Consider the following 12,285-nt stretch of genomic DNA (forward strand, 5'->3'; position numbering starts at 1 on the left):
ACTTAGAGGTGTCCTCATCATCTGACAGATGAGGAAACTGAGGCCCAGATTGTTAACTGACTTAGCCAAAACATCATAATTACTAAGTAAGAAGAGGCAGGATTCGAATCCAAGTTCTTTGACGCTAAATCCCATGCTCTTTCTACCTGAAACTGACATGGGGAGGGTCACTAGTTAGGAGGCCTTGGAAGCCATCTAGGGCTTCTACCCCACTTAACAGATGAAGAAACAGAGCCCACAGAGTGGGCTTGCTTAAAAGAGCAAAAACTGGGGCAGCTAGCTGGCACAGTGGATAGAGCACCGGCCCTGGAGTCAGGAGAACCTGAGTTCAAAACTTAACACTTACTAGCTGTGTGACCCTGGGAAAGTCACTTAACCCCAATTGCCTCACTTAAAAAAAAAGATCAAAAACTAGTAAGTAGAAGAAGAAGCAGGGATTGAACCCAAATCCACTGACTCCTAAGCTTTTTGCATTCCTCCAATACTACCTCTTTGTCCCAGGAAGGTCTTGTGCTACTCAGTATCTTCTTCAGAGGCACTTACAAGTCCCTCACTAGCCAGAACACCTTTAATGCTTGCTCCCTTCCCTCTCCAGCTCCAATAGATTCAAGTATCAATTTTCCCCTACCTCCTTTTCCCCATCTACTCAGTGCCTAGTAAAACCATGCCAACTATTAAACTATGCCTCTCATGCAAATGACTTGGAGAGCTTAGCCCCTCCTTTAGAAATGTTGGTAGCAGGGGTGGCTAGGTGGTGCAGTGGATAAAGCACTGGCCTTGGATTCAGGAGAACCTGAGTTCAAATCCAGCCTTAGACACTTGACACTTACTAGCTGTGTGACCTTGGGCAAGCCACTTAACCCTCACTGCCCTACAAAAACAAACAAAAAAAACAAAACAAAAGAAATGTTGGTAGCACCCCTTGGGCTAGGGTTCCTTTGTATAGATAACCCCTGGGTGTTGCCACTTGGGTTCTTCCAAATAAAGTTGATGGACTGAAGACACAACTAGTGGCACCAACCAAAACAAGCAGAAAAGACACCCTCAATTCAATTTCTGAGACAAATTTGTTTGGGAGGAGAAAAAGAGAAATACATTTTAGATCTTAAGACCTTATGGTGAGGTTGACACAACCTGGGAGTGTTACCATCAGGGGAGGTCAGGTGAAGGAAGAACTCATGGGGGTAGAGGAAAGGAGACTCACACTACTTGGGCTCACCAAGTGCCAGACTCAATTGTTTCCAGCTGCTGAAGGAATTATTTATCAAAACACTAAATTCTGGTGCCCAACAAAGTCCTGTTCACCACACCCTAGTTAGGGCCGGATTAAGTGACCACTGAAGAAGGCACAAAGGAAAGAACATTAGATGTGGAGTCTGAAGACCCATGTTCCAGCAATGCTTCTTACTAGATGTGTGACCTTGGACATCTTATCTCATGTCTCTGGGATTCGACAAATAGATGGTTTATACTCAATGGTTTTTAACCTTCAAGGTACCTTTTGGCATTTGGTGATTTTATGGCTTAAAATGTCTGGGGAGAGAAAAGCCCACATTGGGTATGAGCTTCAAGTTTGCTATGGGTGCAAAATCAACGTGGATATGTAAGGTCAATGAGCATCCTTGGAAGAGGTTTACTGGATGAGTGGAAGGGAAGGGCAAGAAGAAAATGGAACCAGGGTCCATCAGGGAGGAAGCCTTGGGAAGCTTTTCCCAATATATAGTATAAGCTCCTTGAGGGGGAGAACTGGTCTTTTATCATCAGCACCTGGCACAGAGTGGGTACACAGTGAGTGCTTGTTGAGTTGAATTAGATTGGAGTTGAGTTGGCTGACTCCATTCCCCATTTGGCCCCCTCGTCTCCTCCCCTTAGACCAGGCACTTCCTACAGCCTGGGGAGTCATCACCTCCTCATCACTGATAGTCTCCTGGACTCATACCCTCACCCCACTGGTGTCCCAGCCCCAGAGGCCCTTGGGACCTTTGGGTCACTCACCCTGTTAGCTTCAGGTTCATCATGAGGACAGCACTTAGAGAGACTCTGGCAAGTATGAGAGGAAGGATGGGAAGGATAGAATGAGCCTTCGGCCCCAGATACAGGGTTGGGCCTGGAACTACGGAGGAGGGGTCAGGCTGGGAGACTGAGTTCTTACTTGGGCAGTAGCACCAAAAACAGGGAACCACAGCAGCCTACTACTGACTGCCAGCTGGCAAGTAGCCCTTTTTCTTATGGGGGGTTAGTGACTACCAAGACTGATTGGCCTGAACATGTGATGCAGGTAGTGATGGGGTATAGAGGGTCTAGAGGAGGAAGAAAGATAAGGCAGGAGAGAAAAGGTGAAAGCAGAAATGAAGGAGTGTGTGCCCACAGAGGAAATGGAGAGGATCAAGGCTGTCTGGAACAATTCTTGACCCGAGGCCAAGGGTCTCAATCCTTTGGTTACTATGAGGACAAAAAGCCAGCCTCCAGGGCACAGGGCCCTGTGTCTTACTCCTCTCATGGAATGGGGGGTTACAGCCTTGGATGTGACCTCTTCCAGGATAACACCCATCTCCAAGGTGAGGAAGAGAAGGCCCAGCTCTTGCTAGAGGTAAACTCATAAGGCAAGAGGAGTGGGTGGTTTACTAGTGAAACAATCTTTTTTTTTTGGTGGGGCAATGAGGGTTAAGTGACTTGCCCAGGGTCACACAGCTATTAAGTGTCAAGTGTCTGAGGCTGGATTTGAACTCAGGTCCTCCTGAATCCAGGGCTGGTGCTTTATCCACTGAGCAACCTAGCTGCCCTTGGAACAATCTTACAGGCCAGAGAAGCATCTCACCTCTAGCCGTGTGGGGCCCAAAATGCCACCATTAGAAAACATAAAGTGACTGACCCTCTTTAGGATACAAAAAATGGTTATGCACAGATGAGTACTCACTCTGCATCTCAGTCATGGAGAACTGAAAAGCCAAATGACTTGCTTAGAGTCACACAGCCAGTGTGTGGCTGAGGCAAGACTGACTCTTGAGGTCAGGCTGCTGCCTTGGTAGAGTTTTCTATCTGGGAATTTCCCAGGCCAACAGTCACTACGGCTGGTTCTGGCCCCTTCTCCCTCCCTTCAAATAATTGACATTTATCAGCCAACATTATCTCGAGGGATTCTCAGCATGACCATGCAAGGCAAGTGCTACAGCTATTATTACCTCCTTTTTACAGATGAGGCTCCAAAGGATTAAATGGTTTGTCCACTGTTGTAGAACTAGTAAGTGCCAGAGACAGGATTTGAATCTCAGACCCCACTTGACTGTGGTGCCAGGGTTCTTTCCACTAGAATCTCCTGGAGAGGAATAAGGCTTTGGATTATTATTAATTACAGGTCCTAGGAATGTCAGAGCTGGGAGGGCTCTTAGAACCCAGAAGGTTAGAGCTGGGAGGGCTCTTAGAACACAGGATGGCAGAGCTGGGAGGGTTCCTAGAACCCAGAAGGTCAGAGCTGATGGAAACATTAGCATTTAGGGAAGGGCATCAGATGAATGTCAAAGACGGGCAGGGCCTTACAACACCCTAAGTGTCTCCACCACTTCATTTAATTGAAAGGGAGGGGAGGCACAGACTTGCTCAAGAAGTCACTTGGCACTGTGGAATATGGATGCAGATTGAATCATACTATTTCTTCTGGTTTTGATGCTGTTGTTTTTCTTTTTTGCTCCGATTCTTCTCTTATAATATGACTAATGTAGAGATAGGTTTAATGTTATTGTACATATATAACCTATATCAGATTTCTTGCTGTCTTGGGGAGGAGGGAAGGGAGGGAGAAAAACTTGAAACTAGAAATCTTATAAAAGCTAATGTTGAAAACTATCTCTACATGTAACTGGAAAATAATAAAATACTTTTATAATAAAAAAAAAGAAGAAAGAAAAAGAAGTCACTTGGCTAGGGGAAGCTAGGTGGTATAGTGGATAGAGCACTAACCCTGGAGTCAAGAGGAACTGAGTTCAAATCCGGCCTCAGAAACTTGACACTTACTAGCTGTGTGACCCTGGGCAAGTCAATTGCCTCACCAAAAAAAAAAAAAAAAAAAAGAAGTCACTTGGCTAGTGAAGCCAGAGAGCCAGCACTCAAGCCTTGTTTCCTTGACTTCCATTACACCAGCAAACTAATCATTAACCCCTCTGTGTAACTGAGTTGCAGATCTTCCCTGAGTATAGGGGCATTCCAAACTGGGAAGAAGATAAATTGATTTCTTCCTTCAAGTAGCAAATAACTCTTGCCATCTTCCTTAGCTGCAGCTAGGTGGCGCAGTAGATAAAGAACCTGATGATCAGGAAGACCTGAGGTCAAATGGATTTAGCTAGTAAGCTGTGTAACTTTAGGCAAGTCACTCAACCTCTCTGTCAGCCTCAGTTTCTTCAACTGTAAAATGGGAATAATAGCACCTACCAGAGGGCAGCTAGGTAGTGTGCAGTGGATAAAGCACCGGCCCTGGATTCAGGACCTGAGTTCAAATCCAGCCTCAGACACTTGACACTAGCTGTGTGACCCTGGGCAAGTCACTTAACCCTCACTGCCCTGGAAAAAAAAATAGCACCTACCTCCAAGGGTTGTTGTGAATATCAAATAAGATATTTGTAAAAAACACTTAGCACACAGTGGCTGGCACACAGCAGGCACTATACACAGGCTTATTTCCTTCCCTTCCCCCTTCATGTCCAAAGGAAGACCAGGGATGGGTGGGACAGAAAGAGAGATGGGGCCCTTGCCCTCTCAGAACTCATAGCTTACTCTGGGGAAATACGACAGAGAAATACTTAAGTGGGGAATGGGCCAAAAAAGATAAAAGATGCTGGGCATGGAGCTCAGCTTGGAGCAAGGTCACTGTGGGTTGGGGAATAGAGGGATTGGGAGAGAATGGAAGTCAATATTAAGGTTGGTGCAACAGTCTGGTGGAGAAATGATAAGGCCTCAGAGGCTGGGGGTCTGTGGGAGTGGAGGAAAGGGGTACATTGGAGAAAACTGGCAGAGGTAGCTTGGCTAGGATTTGGTGACTGATTGGAGGAGAGACAAATGGAGATCTAAGAGTCATGAATGATTTAAAAGTGGTAGAGCCTGGAGGGGATGATGAATAATGGGGACCAACAACAGAAACAGGAGGCTTTGTTGAGGGTATTAGTAGATGATGAATCTGGATTTAGACATTTTGAGTTTGAGGGTACCATGCAAGGGCCTTCAGATTTAAGAGGCATTATCATAGAGGGAAGAAGTGAAGCTGTGGGAGGGGATGAGATCACCATGGGTCATAAGATCATAGATCAAGGGCTAGAAAGGACTTCAGAGGTCCTCTGGTTTCCCCTCATTTTATTTATTTTGGAGGCAATCAGGATTAAATGACTTGCCCACGTAGCTAGTTAGTCACATAGCTAGTTAATATCTAAGATCCAGGGCTGGTGCGCTATCCACTTTGCCACCTAGCTGCCCCAGTCCTTTCATTTTACAGATTGGGAAACTGAGGCCGAGTGGTGAGGCAACATAGGTAATAGCCACCAGCAGTGGGATTCAAACTTAGGTCCTCTGATTCCAGAGCCAGTCAGGATTACCTCCTACAAGAACATGGAAAGGGGGGAAAAAGAGCAGAGGAGGCTGAGAACAACAGAGCCCCCAGAAATACCTAAATCATGGGATCAATAGGTGGGAGACTGGGAACAAAAAAGAGGAGAGGATAGAAGATAGACAAAGAGGCACCAGAGAGGGAGGAGAAGTTGAGGGAATGGTGGGGTCAAGGAAGTTAGTAGATCTGGGTTCCAGTCCTCACTCAACTGACAACTGACTTTTTGGCCTTTGGGAAGTCCCTTCCCCACTGACCCTGGGTTGATTCTTCTATAAAACAAGGGAGCTGGATCTGATGAGTTCTCTCGACTCTCCCAGTTTTAATGCTTTGAGTCAATTTGAAAAATGTGATGGATTAGTAATAATAAGACAGCCAATGAACACTCTGTAATTCCTTCATATCCAATCCAGCAGTCTTTGGTTATCAAAGTCTGTCTGTACCCTGACGTCCTGACAATGCTCTCCAGGCCTTTGACAATTTTCAAAGAGCCCTTCTCTCCTCTGATACTGCCACTGGTATACTAATATAGGCTCTCATCACCTCATGCCTGGACTATTGCAACAGTCTGCTGGTGGGTCTGCCTGTCTCAAGTCTCTCCCTATTCTAGTCTGTCCTCCCCCACTCAGCAGTCAGTGATTTTTCTAAAGCACTAGTCTGTGTCACCCCCATATTAACTTCAGTGGCTCCCCATTGCCTCCAGGATCAAATACAGAACCTCTGTTGATCAAAGCCCTTTGTAACCTAGCCCCTCCTCCCTTAACAGTTTTCTTATGGGGCAGCTAGATGATGCAGTGGATAGATCACTGGCTCTGAAGTTGGGAGGAACTGAGTTCAAATCTCACTTCAGGGGCAGCTAGGTGGCGCAATGGATAGAGCACCGGCCCTGGAGTCAGGAGGACCTGAGTTCAAATCCGGCCTCAGACACTTACTAGCTGTGTGACCCTGAGCAAGTCACTTAACCCCAATTGCCTCACCAAAAAAACAAAACAAAAAAAAATACAAATCTCACTTCAGCCACTTACTAGCTGTGGGACCCTGGGCGAGTCATCTCACCCCAGTTGCCCTAAATATACAGGGCGATCTCCAGTCATCCTGATGTCTATCTTGGCACTGCACCCAGATGGCTCTGGAAGACAGAGTGAGGTTGGTGACCTTGCACAGCCCTCCCACACTTAAATCCAATTCAGTGCAAGTCATATCACCCTGATGTCATGGGTCATGGTCCCATGCAGGAACAAAAGACAAACAAATGAAAAAAAAAACAGGTTTTTTTGTACCTTACATTCATTTTCTTCTCCCCCACCCCAGCCCCATATACTCTTCAAACCACTGACACTGGCCTCCTGGCTGTTTCTCATAGGAGACACTCCTCTCTCGCCTCCAGGGATTTTCAAGGCTCTCCCCATACCTGGAATGCTCTTCCTCCTCACATCTTCCTTATGACTTCCTTTAAGTTCCAGCTAAAATTTCACTTTCTAGAAAGAAGCCTTCCCCAATCCCTCATAATTCTAGTGCTTTCCCTTCCTTATTTCCTATTCATCCTGTCTATAGCTTGTTTGTATATATGTTTGCTGTCTCCTTCATTAGACTGTAAGCTCCTTGAGGGCAAGAACTGTCTTTTGCCTTTCTTTGTGTCCTGAGAACTTAGCCCAGTGCCAGGCACACTGTAGGTACTTATGTTGAGAAAAAGAAAATATTTTATCCTATGAACTGGATTCAAATCCTGGCTCTGCCCTTGACTACCTGTGTGATCTTGAACAAGTTACTTAACCATAAGTTCCCTTATTCATCTGGAGTGATTTTAGGGTAGGAGTTAAGGGTTAGGCACCAGCCCTGGATTCAGGAAAACCTGAGTTCAAATCCAGCCTCAGACACTTGACACTTACTAGCTGTGTGACCCTGGGCAAGTCACTTAACCCTCACTGCCCTGCCCCCCCCCCCAAAAAAAAAGGTATAGGGGAAGCTTAGCTGGTTGTGCATTTATCAGCTGGTTCCCAGGGGGTTATCACTGTCCTTTTAAAGACAGGTCATGTTTAGGAAGTCCTTCATCCCCCCTTCTCTATTTACCCTCTTTCCCCATTTCCTCCCTCCACCAATCTGCAATTCCCTTCTGTCCGTCCCTTCACTCTTCTATCTACAGATCATTTGCAGTCAAAGGATAGAGAAAATCTGGGAAGTCTGACAGCCTAGTCTAGAAATCAATAGCTTCCTTCAGGGTTTTTTGCTTCCCAAGTTCCTCCCCCGTGCCTAATAGAACTTGTCTGCCCTGCCCTGCCTCCCAGACTGGCAGGGAAAAGGACGAAGGACCTGGGTTCTATATCCCCATCCAACATGTCAAGGCCAGCTCCACTCTTCTCCTGGCTTGTTCCAGGATCCAGGCAATGTTGTTTTAATTCTAGTCTGCTACCTCTAGAGTTCCAGAGGAACCTGTCTTTCTTGGGAATCCACTAGCCTGGCTAGCAGTAGAACTGGGACTTGAACCAATATCCCTGACTTAGCTTGTTTTAGGTGGCACCAGGGGAACCCAGGATCCATCTCCCAGCCATTCCACAGCAGCAGACTCAGTATGTCTTCCGTGAACCACCACTAATCTTCCTTTATGGTAGCCACCCTCCATATCTAGCTTGGCATATAGACATACCTTATCATTTCCTCCTTCCCTTTTTCAATTAAAAACCCCTTTGATTAGATTTGCAAAGCTCCAGGCAGATAGATATTCTTCTTACCAGTTCTCATTAGGTATGTTTCATGCCTAGTCAGGAGCCCATCAGTTTTAAATTTTAAGCCATGATGATGGATGTAGAGTTGAAAGGGCTCTAAGAGGTCACTAAATCTAACTCCTTCATTTCACAGATGAGGAAACCAAGACAAGCGCCATCCTCAAAAACCACATTCTTCCCCAGCCACAAACACGCACTTCAATCCATCATTGCCTAAGACCCAGAAATCTGCAACTTCTTGCTCAAGACTTCTTCACTGGCAACGATTCTTGGTTCTTTCTGGTAAGATCATTTCTGCCCACACAGATCACCTGAAATAAGCAGTAGTCATCCTGCTTGCTAAGTCTGGAGAGGTCTCCTGTCACGCCTTAGATACATTCCCCAGGAAAGGCAGTAGCCAAACAGCTGCCTCTGTATCTTTCAACAGGGAGTTACCAACCACCATCACTCATCTCCTCTCTCTCACCTGTATACTGGATGATCTCTGCCCCTAGTTCTTTGGAATCTAAGCAGCTACTTCCTCCTCAGGGAGAATCTCATTTTTGTTTCTAAGCTCCAACCAACTATGTTCAGTTGAACACCTTCCCTCTCTCTCACCTGTGTGACCTTCTTCTATGCTCCAACCTTCTGACTGAGGCCAGGATTCCTCTCTGCCTTCTCAGATTCATTTTCACACCGAATCTCCTTTCCCATATTTTAAAATAAAAGGAACATTCCCTTTCTTGATGGCCTAGAAAATGGGAAGGCATTCTTCTAGCCCCTCTACCTTGTAGGATTGTGGATTTAGAACTGTAAGGGACTTCAGAGACCATTTAGCGCAACTCTTATCATTTGACAGATTAAGATGCTGAGACCCAGGGGGGTGGTCAGCTTATTTACTTAAGTGTGTCAGGCACCGTACCAAGTGCTGGGAATACAGATGGAAGTATAAGGAAAAGATTGTTCCAGTCCACAAGAGACATATTCTAAAAGGGGAAAACTACACATAAAAGGGAGCTGTAAAAAAAAAAAAAAAAATATATATATATATATATATATATATATATATATATATATATATATATATATATATACACACATAGGGGGGAGTGAGGGAGGAGACAAAGTGGCAAAGTCCAGAGAGCCTGGAGGGGAATGGATCTTCCAGCAGGAACCAAACTCATCAGTGGGAGGAGACTAGTGGGTGAGATCCAGGGAAATTAAGTGACAATCAACATCTCACAAATCAGAGGTAATCAAGTCCTTGTCCTGAGCCAAGCCTTTTCAATTAAATCACACTGATTCCTTCTTTTCTAGGAGGGAGATTAATTTCTATCTTGAACATAGATAGTAGTCATTTGGCTGTGGCAGAAACATAAGCAACATGGAATCATTGTAGATTGCTGCAAAATTTGACCTGCTTTTTATACTTAGGGGAAGTAAGTTCCTCAGTTATTGTCTTTCTGGGAGCTACCATGGACAGCTCATCAAAAAGGTATTCAAGGGCAACCCCTTCCACCTTCCAGTCTGGCAACAACTTCTCTTTCTATCTTTATCACTCATTATTTTTGCTCTGTGTGGATAGTTTCAGCCAGTAGGACTCAGCTTTTCCCACCTCTGTGCCTCTGCCTTAAACTCTCCTCTATATTTGGAATGTCTTCTCTACCATTTCTGTCTGCTGAAATCCCTGAGGTGCAAGATAACCTACCAGGTTATCAACATCATCCACCATGCTAACCCCCTTTAAAGCAGTAGCAAGTACACTGGATTTTCTATTGCTGTCTGACATGTTGGACTACCACATGGAGGCGAAAAACTTAGCCCTGCTTTCTTGCCTGTCTTGCTAGGCCTTGGGTGGAGCATCTGTTTACTGCATGACTTATGGGTGGGGTTGTGGGGAAACATAGGGTCCCTGACCTGCAACCCCTTGCCCTAGATAGGGGTTTCAAGGCTGAGAAGTAGCAAGAATGTTCAGGGGGATATTAGCTCAGAAATCCTGCTTCCTCACCTTGCTAATTGTGTGACCTGGGTAAGTCATTTAACATCTCCCATTCAGTTTATTATTTCAAGAAGAGGGAAGTGGCAGTTTCCCAGTAGTCTATGTTAGTTAGACTACACCTGGAACCATGGGTTCCAATAATTTTAAGGATGTTGATGAGCCACTGCATCAATAGGATGATGAAAGACCTCCAACTTATGCCATGCCACAGGAAATAAGTTGCAAGAATGGCTTGGAGAAGACTTGGTGTAAATGAGTCATAATAGCTTTCTTCAGGTAACTGTCATGGAAAAGACATTTCCTAGCCACGTGACCCTGGGCAAGTCACTTAACCTTGTTTGCCTGAGCTTCCTCAACTGTAAAATGAGATGGAGAAGGAAATGGCAAGCTACTCCAGTATCTTTGCCAAGAAAATTCCAAATAGGGTCACAAAGAGACTGTAAATGATTAAACAACCCAGAAAAGAAGGATGAGACGTATTCTGCTTGGCTCTAGAATGTAGAATTAAGAGCAATGGAGAAATGGGTAGAAGTTGCCCAGAGGGAGACTTTGGCTTGGTATTAGGAGAAAAATCCTAGCAATGAGAGCTGTCCAGCAGTAGAAAGGGCTGCCTCTGATTCTTCCTGATTGGAGGTCTTTAAACAAAAGTTGCTTGACCTCTCTTATCAGTCAGATACTTTTTAGCTGGGTAACCCAAGGAGGGTCATTTAACAATTCTGCTGTAGAAGGAATTCTCTTTAAGGTATGGATTTGATTAGATGGCCTCTGTGATCCTGGGAGTCTATCCTTCAAGGCCCAACTCTAATTGAACCTCTTCCAGGAAGCCTTCCATAGTCACAAAGCTGAAGAGAATTTTTCCCTTCTATGCTCACTTTGTCATGTGAGCTGTCTGTCCACGGAGCCATGCTGTGACTATAGCTATATATGCCCATATCTTATCCCTCCTCCTATGGGCTCTTTGGTGGCATTTGGAGCTTGGAAAGGGCGGGCCTTAGAGATCATTTACTTCCACCCCTTCATTTTATAGGTAAGGAAAACAAGCCCAGAGCAAGGAAGGGACTTATCCAAGGTCATACGGTTGCAAAGCTGGGATTTTAACACAGGTCCTATAATCCAAATCCACAGTTCTTTTTCCTCAGCCTTCTTTCCTTGATTGTATGAAACAATCAATCAACAAGCAGTGTCCTAGGCCTGGAGATACAAAGAATGAAGCAATCTTTGCTCTAAAGGAGCTTACATTCTCTCTGACTATAACCTCCCACTCTAGCCTTCTGAGTGCTTCCATGTAAGGGAAGTACTTCTGGGGTTATATAGCCCAGGGCCATAACTAGAATTGTGGCACTTGGAGGTAAGCAAAAAGAAAGGTACCCTTCTATCAATTTTTAAAGATATATTCAGTTGTAGGTAGGAGAGACCTTGAGAAACCAGCCTTAAATCAATTTTTGTTTTGGTTTGGGTTTTTTGCAGGGCAATGGGGGTTAAGTGACTTGCCCAGGGTCACACAGCTAGTAAGTGTCAAGTGTATGAGGCTGGATTTGAACTCAGGTACTCCTGAATCCAGGGCTGGTGCTTTATCCACTGAGCCACCTAGCTGCCCCCTTAAATCAATTTTTAAAGATATATTCGGTTACAGGTGGGAGAAACCTTGAAATACCAGCCTTCACCATACTGTGCTTGGTCTTATTGATTGGAGTGGGGAGAATGGTGTGGATACCAGAGGGAGAGGTTCATTTGTGGCAGGGCTATAGAGGGTTTGGGAAGACCATAATAGTTCCCCATTTTAATTATTTTTGTTAACTAAGCAGCAGACTTAATTGTTTCTACCCACTTACTACCTGTGAGACCTTGAGCAAGTCACATAATCTCTGCGGGCTTCAGTCCCATTTCTGCAAATTGAGAGAACTGAACTTCTGAGGTTCCTTACAACTTTAAATCCATGATCGTATAGTACAAATGCTGTCAACGCCCCCTAAATTTCAGCACCTTGGGACAAGGTC

The 12,285-nt window shown here is 45.1% G+C and overlaps 1 protein-coding gene across 2 annotated transcripts in view; it reads right to left on the reverse strand.

Annotated features, from left to right (window-relative positions):
* LOC122734424 (ceramide synthase 4-like) overlaps positions 1-12,285 on the reverse strand; it is a 58,848-nt gene that overhangs the window by 26,784 nt on the left and 19,779 nt on the right. Inside the window, exon 2 of one of the 2 annotated variants that reach the window (XM_043975252.1) lies at positions 3,183-3,316. The exons of the other annotated variant lie outside the window; for it this stretch is intronic. The gene's annotated coding sequence lies outside the window, so the exon portion shown is untranslated. The remainder of the gene's footprint in view (positions 1-3,182; positions 3,317-12,285) is intronic. 2 annotated transcript variants of the gene reach the window in all.

This window comes from Dromiciops gliroides, chromosome 1, assembly GCF_019393635.1.
Source record: "Dromiciops gliroides isolate mDroGli1 chromosome 1, mDroGli1.pri, whole genome shotgun sequence".
NCBI classification, from domain to species: domain Eukaryota; kingdom Metazoa; phylum Chordata; class Mammalia; order Microbiotheria; family Microbiotheriidae; genus Dromiciops; species Dromiciops gliroides.